We start from the raw sequence: 11945 nt of genomic DNA on the forward strand, positions 1-11945 counted from the left end.
AACTACTTAGTCTTCTCCTGAAATGAGAAAACACCCCAAGAGAAAACAAGGTCCCAGTGACGGTCTTACTTTCTGGAACCTCTGCTTTCACCCCATCTTGGCACTGTAATTTTTCACTTTTTTTTTAGTTTTCTGATGCCTTTATGAAGATGGTTTTTATATTTTGTCCAGCTTTGTTAATTGTCATGAATGGGAGGGTTGGTTTGACTTTTCTAGTCCCTGATTATCTGAACTGCAGTGAAATCATATCATTTTAAAAGCTGCTGGCTTTCATTATAGAGAATTTCACAGATGTCTCACCCTCCAAAAATCTACAGTGCAAACTGGAAATTGCTGACAACTTTGTCATGTAAACGATACAATTCAGCCCATCTTGAAACAATATAAACAAATAAATTTACACATAAGCAAACTAGTTACAGTGCACCAAGATTTCCACTAACCCTCATTTTGCTCATAGCACAGGCTTCCTTATTCCCTAGTTATATTAACCTTATCTTACAGCTTTGTTTAATGAAGCATTATAGTATTTTGCCATGTTGGTTACTAGTAACCCACTGCCCACAATATTTAAACCTCAGGATCCAGTTTACAAAATGTAAACACAAGGAGGGAAGGTGGATATATAGCAAATTGAGATTTTGTCAGTGGTCACTGGTCCCAAATGGAGTGTAGGTCATTCTGTTTCAAGGGATTCTTAGGCTATGAAGATATTGGTAGAATGTGGAAGATGTACAACAATTAATCTTCTTTAAAAGTACATTTAAATCTGAGTTAGCAAAATGGATTAAGGACTTAAACCTAAGACCTGAAACTATAAAAATTCTAGAAGATAACATTGGAAAACCCCTTTTAGACACTGACTTAGGCAAGGATTTCATGACCAAAAACCCAAAAGCAAATGCAATAAAAACAAAGATAAATAGCTGGGATCTAATTGAACTAAAGAGCTTTTGCACGACAAAAGGAACAGTCAGCAGAGTAAACAGACAACCCACAGAGTGGGAGAAAATCTTCACAATCAATACATCTGACAAAGGATTAATATCCAGAATCTGCCGCAAACTCAAACAAACCAGTAAGAAAAAAACAAACAATCCCATGAAAAAATGGGCTAAGGACATGAATAGACAATTCTCAAAAGAAGATATACAAATGGTCAACAAACATAAGAAAAAATGCTCAACATCACTAACGACCAGGGAAATGCAAACCAAAACCACAATGCAGTACCACCTTACTCATGCAAGAATGGCCATAATCAAAGAATTAAAAAACACTTGATGTTGGTGTGGATGTGGTCAACAGGGAACACTTCTACACTGCTGGTGGGAATGTAAACTAGCACAGCAGCTATGGAAAACAGTGTGGAGATTCCTTAAAGAGCTAAAAGTAGAACTACCGTTTGATCCGGCAATCCCACTACTGAGTATCTACCCAGAGGAAAAGAAGTCATTACTTGAAAAAGATACTTGCACACACTCGTGTTTATAGCTGCACAATTCACAACTGCAAAATCGTGGAACCAACCGAAATGTCCATCAATCAATGAGTAAATAAAGAAACTGTGAGAGAGAGATATATATATGTGTGTGTATATATATATATATATGTGCGCAATGGAATACTACTCAGCCATAAAGAGGAATGAATTAACAGCATTTGCAATGATCTGGATGAGACTGGAGACTGGAGACTATTATTCTAAGTAAAGTAACTCAGGAATGCAAAATCAAACATCGTATGTTCTCACCAATATGCGGGAGCTAAGCTATGAGGACACAAAGACGTAAGAATGATACAATGGACTTCGGGGACTTAGGGGGAAGAGTGGGAGGGGGCGAGGGATAAAAGACTACAAATACACTGCAGTGTATACTGCTCGGGTGGTGGGTGCACCAGGATCTCACAAATCATCATTAAAATACTTACTCATGTAACCAAATACCACTTGTACCCCAATAACTTATGGAAAACTTCAAATAAAATGAATATGAGTTAAAATAATAGTTTGAAATCTAGAATGGGAAATAAAGCCATCAGTGGAAATACCAGAAAGATTGCTAAATTTGGAGGTCAATATCTGAAATGGTTTTTCCTCTAGATAGATACTAGTTTTTTAGTATAAATAATTTATAAGTACTTAAAATCATATTTGGTTTAAATTTTTAAATATTTCTGAAATTGCATTTGGATTATTTTATTTTACTATCATTCAGTTTCCTTGTAAACAGTTATGATCAATATTATAATACATGAGACAATATTTTTTAAAGAAAAACTATCTTACCTCTCAAGTTAGTTTTTATCTCTTTCCCATCAGAATCAAACTCAAAACTTCAAGACTACTATACTAAAGTATTCTCCTACTTAAAAACAAACAAACAAACAAAAAACACAATAACTTTTTCATGAAGGGAGAGGGAAGCAACATGCCCCATCACATTAAATCTTTCTTATTGATGCTTCCCTTAATCTACAGTTGCACCAGCCCATCAAAAATCAATTATGGATCTCCCCAACAGTTCTCACACTTGTGCTCTTGAGAGCTCCTAGAGAAAATCTTACAACACACAAATATTTGCAACTGGAAATTCAAGACCTCTAACCTCAGCTAGATCATCAACTCTTTCTCCCACAGCAGTGATTTCAAACTTTCACCAATCTTATTAAACCTTCAACCCACAACCTTAACTCTCAGCAGACAACTTTTCCTCAACTTCGCATCAGAAACTTAAGCTATCCCCCAAGTAACAGCAATTTTTTACCCCAGGGTTTTTAATCATTTTTTTTAATGTTTTTATTGTGGAAACTTTTAAACATACACAAAACTTGAGGGGATGGTATAATGAACCCTCATGTATGTATCATCCAGCTTCAATAATTATCAATTCATAGCCAGTATTGTTTCATTGCTCACACTGATCGCAGTTTTTTTTTATTTTATTTTTAACTGCCTTTTTAATCATTTTTTCTTACTTTCCTCCCATCATTTGTCTCAGTCCACTTTGTGTTGATATAAAAGAATACCTGAGACTGGGTAATTTATTTTAAAAAAGAGAGATTTATTTAGCTCGTAGTTCTGCAAGCTGAGAAGTTCAAGGACATGGTCCTGACTTCTGGTGAGGGCTTTTGTGCTGCATTACAACATGGTGGAGGAGGTAAAGAGGTCCAACCAAGAGGAAAAACATTGCCTTATAACGACGTGCTCTCTCAGGAACTAATGTATTCCCTCAAGAACTAATCTAGTTTTGCATTAGTGAGAACTCACTACCGGGAGAACAGCATCAAGCTATTCATGAGGGATCCAGTCCTATGACCCAAATACCTCTCACGAGGCCTCATCTCCCAACACCACTACATGGGGGATCAAATTTCAACATGAGTTTAGATGGGGACAACAGACCATATCCAAACCACAGCATCACTGTAAAAGAAGTTTCCTTTCTGAGGTTATTCTCTGTATCAAGATCTGGATGCTATCCCTTCCAGCCTCTTGAAACATTTGTTCTATTTAAGACACTCCCTGTATATTAAGTGATTTCAGTCAGTATTTAAATATTAATTTATTTTTGTTTTAGGAATGCTGTGTGCTCTCTCTCTCTCTCTCTCTCCTGTATACCTTTTTGGCTAATATCCCATTTTTCACCTTCCATTTTTAGCCAAGAATCTAGAAAAGGTATTCCACACTCACTGTTTCTGTTGTATTGTTCCCGCCCACACCTCAATTCAAGCAGAAGGGTTTCCAGCCACACCACGCTGCTGAAACTGCTCTTCCTGAGTTCAGTGATGCTAACTCATTTCGGTAAGCCTTCTCAACTTATGTCCGGTGACTTGTGAAACATTTGACATTGTTCCCTCTCTGTGACTAGCAAAGCTTCCTTGAACCCTTTCTTCTCCTTGATCCCATGAGTACACTTTCTCCTGTATTGCCTCCTACATTGCTGGCCTCTCCTTTCTCAGTTTCTTTCGCTGACTCTTTGTTTCTTTCATGTGGGTGTTCCCTGGGATCTTTCCTTGGTTCTCTTTGCTTCTCATTTACACTATTTTGGAGCGATCTAACCCACTGCCTGTGTCATCACCATCTGTATAGTTTTTCTCAAACATTTGGAATCAAATGCAATAATGACACACTAGGACCAACAATTTTTTAATTAAAAGATACATTTCTATTTGTAAAATGAAAAAATGCGTAATTATTACCAATGAGATACTGACAATAGTTTCATAACAGAGAAAGTGATGACATTTGTAACCTTTCCTTGCCATATCTCTATCTCACTGAATGTTGAATAGCTTGAGTTTTAGGCAAAATACCATATTTATCTGCTGCTTCTTCTTCCTCCTTTTATACTCATTTAGAAGGTCCTAATTCACAATTTCGAGATGTAGAAATGACGTCATGTGTTTGTTGCATTTACCTGTTTTGATACTGGATTAAAGATAGACCAAAAAATTATGAAGAGGATTCTAACTAAAAATTAATGTTTTGTCAGATGCTAAGCTGAATCACATATCAGAAAAATTTAGAGGGATGAATGTTTTAGCTTGGGAAGCAGCATTAAATATATTACTGATCTGTTCTTTCGTCATATTCCTCTCTGAACATATTTCATCATATTCAGATGCAGTACTTGGAGGTGATTTAAAAATATGCTCCATGATACGTCAATGACTAGTTTTTTAACAAGTGAAGAAAATCACCCAGTGTTGGGAAAGAGTCAACTCTTGGAATTGAAAATTTTACATCACGGTTTAGTCATCATAAGACATCCTATCTTATCATCACTGGAAAACCATGACTCTTGGTCCTAACAATTACATTGTTGTAATTGTTGAGTATATTTCTAAGTAATTCAACTTGAATAAGCCACTTAGAATCAGAGACTTAGTCTTTACTGGCATTATTTGTGATGAAGAGATATTATTATCTCAACAATCATTTCGAATTGTCATGTGACCAACTTCCCCCAATAGCCAGTTTAATTGAAAGTGGAAAAGTAGGCTTGAAATGATACATGTCCAGTGACCACATTTGAGCTGTCTTCACATTCTTCACTGAGAGGGGAGTGTTGTTATTCCTAATTTATAGATGATACAACCGAGATTTAAAGAGGTTAACTGACTATGCCATTGATTACACAGTAGCAAACTGGAACTTGACCCTCATCATTCTGACTCTAAGTGTTAATCTTTACCAATGTCCTATGCAGTCTCCCATGAGAGTCCCACTGCATGTAGCCAGAGTTCTTTTCTTATTTTCTTTTTCTGAGACGAGTTTTCACTCTGTCACCCAGGCTAGAGTGCAGTGGTGCGATCATAGCTCACTGCACCCCCAACCTCCTGGGCTCAAGCAATCCTCCCACCTCAGTCTCCCAAGTAACTGGGACTACAGACATGCACCACAACACTTGGCTAACTAAAAAAATTTTTTTCCAGGCACGGTGACTCACACCTGTAATTCCAGCACTTTGGGAGGCCGAGGAGGGCGGATCACGAGGTCAGGAGATCGAGACCATCCTGGCTAACACGGTGAAACCCCCTCTCTACTGAAAATACAAAAACTTAGCCAGGCGTGGTAGCGTGCGCCTGTAGTCCCAGCTACTCGGGAGGCTGAGGCAGGAGAATGGCGTGAACCCAGGAGGCAGAGCTTGCAATGAGCCAAGATCGTGCCACTGCACTCCAGCCTGGGTGACAGAGCAAGACTCTGTCTCAAAAAAAAAAAAAAAAAGACTTTTTTTTTTGTAGAGACAAGGTCTCACTGTGTTGCCTAGGCTGATCTCGCACTTCTGGGCTCAAGTGATACCCCTGCCTTGGCCTCCCAAAGTGTTGGGATTATAGACATGAGCCACTGTTCCCAGGCAGAGTTATTTTCTAAAACTCAAATAGAGCTGTCCCTTTCTTCTGGCTAAAATCTCTCCATATCTCTCCATAGCCCTAGGGAAAGTACAAACTCCCCCTCATTCATGTAAAGTGCCTCTAAGTCTGAATCTTGCTTCTTTCTCTGTTCTAATTACTATGGTTGCATAACAACGCTCCAAAACCTAGTAGCATAAAACAACCATTTATTATGTTTACGAATTCTTTTGGTCAAGAATTCAGATAGGATGCAGACACAGAGAAGAAGGTTCATCTCTGCTCCATGCAGCATCAGCTAAGGCAGCTTGAAGGCTGGGGACTGGAATCATCTGAGGCTTGTTCACTCACACATCTGGTGGTTGATGCTGGAAGACTCCAACAGCTGAAGTTAAAATAGCTGGGATTTCTCAAGCTCCTCTCTGTCTTTCTCTCTCTCTTCTCAAGCTCTCTCTCTCTCTCTCTCTCTTTTTCTCTCTCTCTCTGTCTGTCTCTCTCATCTCTCAGTGTGATCTCTCCAGCATGGCAGCACCAGAGCTCCAAGGTGTGTATAGCTAGGAAGAGAGCCAGGCAGACACTTTGGTAACCTAACCTCTGAAGTCACATAGAGTCAGTTCTGTGTATCTTTCATTAGAAGTGAATCACTAAAGCTGGCCCAATATTCAAGAGGATTCTATGATCCTGTATGGGAAAGAGATGGTAATCAAATAGTTTCACAAATATATAATAAAGTACTGTGATACAAGGAGTAGTGACAGCATAGATCAGGATACCTGAACTGGTATCCTGTTCAGGGATCCATGGCCCAAGGAAAGTGGGATTTGAGCTGGTCCACCCACCTATCTGTCTCTCCTATGGGCATCCAAAATAGCTTTATGTGTGTGTAGCATGACTCTGATGATTATTTCCTCTAACTATTCATATTTGAGGACAAAGACTATGTATTATTCATCTTGATATCCCCTACATCTAGTACAGTGACTGGCATGTAAGCACATTCAATATTTGCTAAGAAGAAGAAAGTATTTTGGGAAATAAGAGTGACATTTGAAAGAACTTTCTTTCCATTTAAGTATGTAGGGAAAATCTCCCATGTTTCCCATTTTTGTGACAAGATCTTAGAAAGTGTGCTAACTCTACTTGGAATGGTTTTTCTTGACTAACCAAGGAAGGAGTGTTTGCTTTCTTCCTGGTTGAACTGGCCTTAGCAAAATAGGCAAAGTTTGTTTTTCATGTTCTCAGTCTTTCCTTTGTCTGTCCCTGTGCAATTTTAAAGCATGGCTCCAATGTTTTCTGATACTCCTACAACTAAAAGGTGAAATCTATATCCCTTTCCTTTGAATCTGGGATCTGTGACTGCTTAGCCAGTTGAGTATGATAGAAGCAATGTGCGTATTTCTGAGGCTAGGCCTTAAGAAATTGGAAGTTTCTACTTCTTGCCCCTTGAGGTTATCACCCTCATTACCCAGCCACCATGCTGTGAGGAAGCCCAAGCCACCTTATGGAGAGCCCAACATGAAGAGGAATCAATAGCCAGTATCAATTTGTCAGCTATATGAGTGAGCCATCTTGGAAGTAGATTCCCTGGCCCAGGTTAAGCCACCCCAGATGGCAACACATGGAGCAAAGACAAACTGTCCCCACTGAGCCCTGCCCAAATTTCAGATTCATAAACAAATGAAATGATTTTTGCCTTTTAATCCATTAAGTCTCTTAGTGGTTTTGTATACAGCAAGAGATAGAACATTCCCCTTCTTTGACCCCTCCTTTTCCCATCTTTTCCTTCCCTGTTAGTTTCACTTGCTTTTTCCCAAATCTGTTACACAATCGACACATACTTTTTACTTCTTGGGAAAGGATTTGTTCAATATTGTTATTCTTTTTATAAGATGAACAACAAAGACTCTATCTTGTTAATTTCCATATGGACTTAGTAGAAGCACAATACATTTTATTTATTTGGATTAGATTGATTTCAGTCACTTTCACCAGTTTTCTATTATTTTTAATAAAAGATGTTCACACCACTCCCTAAACCTACTGAATCAGATGTTCTAGAGTGGAGCCTGGAAAGCTACATTTTTATAAGCTTCCCAGGTAATTTTTACACATACCAAATTTGAAAATCTTGCTGTACTGGTTACTTAAAGGTTGTTTGCTGTTATTAAAAGTCCAATAATAACAGATGTTGGTGAGGCTGCCGAGAAAAGGAAATGATTATATACTGTTGTTGGGTATGTAAATTAGTTCAGCTACTGTGGAAAGCAGTTTGGAAATTCCCCAAAGAACTTAAAACAGCTACTGTTTGACCTAGCAGTCCCATTACTGGGTATATACCCCCAAGAAAATCAAGCTTTCTACCATAAAGACACATGTATTTGTATGTACATTGCAGCATTATTCACAATAGCAAAGACATGGAATGAGCTTAGGTGCCCATCAGTGGTGGATTGGATTAAGAAAATGTGGTACATATATACCATGGAATATTATGCAGTCACGAAAAAGAATGAGATCATGTCCTTTGCAGCAACATGGATGCAGCTGAAGGCCATAATCCTCAGCAAATTAACTCAGGAACAGAAAACCAAATATCACATGTTCTCACTTATAAGTGGGAGCTAAACATTGGTTACTCGTGAACATAAAGATGGAAACAATGGGTCGTCGACAAAGCCTAAGTCCTGTCCTCTCACTCTCCTCCCCGGTTAGCATGAACTTCACCACTTGCTCCACCTTCACCAACTACCGGTCCCGGGGCTCTGTCCAGGTGCCCAGCTATGGCACCCGGCCAGTCAGCAGTGCAGGCAGCCTCTATGCAGGCCTGGGGGGCTCTGGTTCCCGAATCTCCGTGTCCCGCTCCACCAGCTTCCGGGGAAGCATGAGGTCCAGGGGCCTGGCTACGGGGATGGCCGGGGGTCTAGCAGGAATGGGAGGCATCCAGAACGAGAAGGAGACCATGCAAAGCCTGAAAGACTGCCTGGCCTCCTACCTGGACAGGATGAGGGGCCTGGAGACCGAGAATCGGAAGCTGGAGAGCAAAATCCGGGAGCACCTGGAGAAGAAGGAACCCCAGGTCAGAGACTGGAGCCATTATTTCAAGACCATGGAGGACCTGAGGGCTCAGCTCTTCGCAAATACGGTGGACAGTATGGACAATGCCCGTCTTGCTGCTGATGACTTTAGAGTTAAGTATGAGACAGAGCTGGCCATGCACCAGTCTGTGGAGAGCGACATCTGTGGGCTTCGCAAGGTCATTGATGACACCAATGTCACTCAGCTGCAGCTGGAGACAGAGATCGAGGCTCTCAAGGAGGAGCTGCTCTTCATGAAGAAGAACAACGAAGAGGAAGTAAAAGTCCTACAAGCCCAGATTGCCAGCTCTGGGTTGACCGTGCAGGTAGATGCTCCCAAATCTCAGGACCTTGCCAAGATCATGGCAGACGTCCGGGCCCAATATGACGTGCTGGCTTGGAAGAACTGAGAGGAACTGGACAAGTACTGGTCTCAGCAGATTGAGGAGAGCACCACACAGTCCGCCAAGATTGGAGCTGCTGAGATGATGCTCACAGAGCTGAGACGTACAGTCCAGTCCTTAGAGATCGACCTGGACTCCATGAGAAATCTGCAGGCCAGCTTGGAGAACAGCCTGAGGGAGGTGGAGGCCCGCTATGCCCTGCAGAAGGAGCAGCTCAACGGAATCCTGCTGCACCTGGAGTCTGAGCCGGCGCAGACCAGGGCAGAGGGACAGCGCTAGGTCCAGGAATAGGTGGCCCTGCTGAACATCAAAGTCAAGCTGGAGGCTGAGATCACCACCTACTGCCGCCTGCTGGAAGATGGCAAGAACTTCAACCGTGGTGATGCCCTGGACAGCAACTCCATCCAAACCATCCAAAAGACCACCGCCCGCCAGATAGTGGATGGCAAAGTGGTGTCTGAGACCAACCACACCAAAGTTCTGAGATATTAAGCCAGCAGAAGCAGGGGACCCTTTGGAGAGTAGGAGGACAATAAAAAGTTCAGAGGTTAAAAAAAAGATAGGAACAATGGACACTGTAGGCTACTAGAGTGGGAGAGAGGGAGAGGAACATAAGTTGAAAAACTACTTATTAGGTCCTGTGCTCACTACCTGGGTGATGGGATCATTCATACTCCCAACTCAGCATCATGCAATATACCCATGTAACAAACTTGCACAGGTACCTTCTGTATCTAAAATAAAAGTTGAAATTATAAAAAATAAAGTTCTTTGGGAAAAAAGATTATTGTGAAATTTAAATTTTAAAAGACTATAAATGCTATAAAGCATTAAGTGTGAAGCCTGACATATTATAAGAGGTCAATAAAGGTTTGCTTTTACTATCATCACCAACATCATCGTTGTTTTTAATTTTTTAATTTTTTTAAAGGCAGAGTCTCACTTTGTCACCCAGGCTGGAGTGCAGTGGCATGATCTTAGCTCACTGCAGCCCCAAACTCCTGGACTCAAGCCGTCTTCTTACCTCAGGCTCCTGAATAGCTGGGATTATAGGCAAGAGCCATCGCACCCAGGCATCATTGTTATTTTCAAAGATTATCTTTGGGAGAGTTTGGGAGATATCATACTGACATGTCTTTGAGAGCAAGCAAGTTGTATGCTGGTTTGCGTATTAAATCAGGTAGGCAGTTGTTGCCTACAGAATGCTCTTGGCTCCAGGTATCAGATGGAGGATTGCAGTTACTTACAGGAGATCAGAGTAAGTTTAAGCAAAACATTCTTCAGTATTTACCCACCTGGCTCAGGTACACACATGCACATGCAAGAGACAGGACATAATGGTTCATCTGGTACATGTTCTGGCAATTGGAGTAAATCACTGAATCTGAGCCTCTTTAGAACACCCCCAACTGGGGATCTTCATATATTTGGAAGAAGATGCCTACAAGGAAATCCTAGTAAACATTTGGCCAAATTCCCCTGATTTCTTCTGGGAATATTAGGGGCTTGACATCCTACTTCGATATTGGAGCAGATGTACTGGCTTATGGGCTGAAAGTTTGAAAAGAGATTTGGACAGGCTGACTGAAAATCAGCCACAGTTTTTAAGAAAAGTCAGCACACTCTGCAATTTATTTTTCTTTGGATGTGGCTTTTATGAGCATCTGTTTAAGTGGAAAAGATTCGGTCTAGATTATTAAATCTCGATTAGACTGAATGCTTAGAGAACAGGGTATTTTGACATCGAAATTTATTGATTTACTTATGATTAAAAACATCCCATTCTCTTTCAATCCTTGTTATTAAAAAATAACAACACTCTAGAGTATTCTGTCTTAATAAGAATAGTGTAGCAAATAGTCTGAATCTGTGTGAATTACTTAACCTCTCTGTGCCTCAGTTTCCTTATATTTTTTTAAAAGGAAGAATAATAGTAACTCGAAAGATTGTTGGAGATTAAATTAGTTAATATATGAACGTGCGTAGAACACTTTTTGGCACACAGTAAGCACAAGGTAAGTGTTAGCTATTTTATTATTGTTTTTGTTATTAATTATTGTTATTTGTAAAGAAATTATGTCACTAGGCAACTTTTCTTTTGGTACAGACCTATAGCTAAAGATGTAACTGGAAGAACTATGGAAATCAGGTTGATGCAAGGAAAACTCGACTATTCCCTAGGAGTGAGATAAGGATCTTTTTTGTTCACCTCTAAATCTTCATAATCTTGCATCATGCCTGATCTGGCACACGATCGTGTGCTCAATAAACCATTGAATAAATGATGGTTCCTAAAAGGTGGACACTCGTCGTTTTTCTTGTTTTCTGAACCTCTGCTTAGAGCTTGAGTGTGGCAAGAGGGATCTTTAATGATTATCATTAATTAGATTCTGTGTCATTGAATGTGACTATTTTCTTTCTTTTTTTGATATAGCAACAACATTTATTATTTTTTGTCTCCCCCCAGCTTTATTAAGGTGTACTTGACGAATAAAAATAATACATACTGACAGTGTACAACATGATGTTTTGATAGATGTATACATTGTGAACTGACTAAGTCAAGCTAACCAACGTGATCTGTCATCTCACTCATCATTTTTCATTTCTT

The 11945-nt window shown here is 40.0% G+C and overlaps 1 pseudogene; it reads left to right on the forward strand.

The window, feature by feature from the left end:
- Nucleotides 1-8527: 8527 nt before the first annotated feature.
- Nucleotides 8528-9826, forward strand: LOC105541670 (annotated as a pseudogene).
- Nucleotides 9827-11945: the final 2119 nt, after the last annotated feature.

This window comes from Mandrillus leucophaeus, unplaced genomic scaffold (assembly GCF_000951045.1).
Source record: "Mandrillus leucophaeus isolate KB7577 unplaced genomic scaffold, Mleu.le_1.0 Scaffold243, whole genome shotgun sequence".
Taxonomy (NCBI): domain Eukaryota; kingdom Metazoa; phylum Chordata; class Mammalia; order Primates; family Cercopithecidae; genus Mandrillus; species Mandrillus leucophaeus.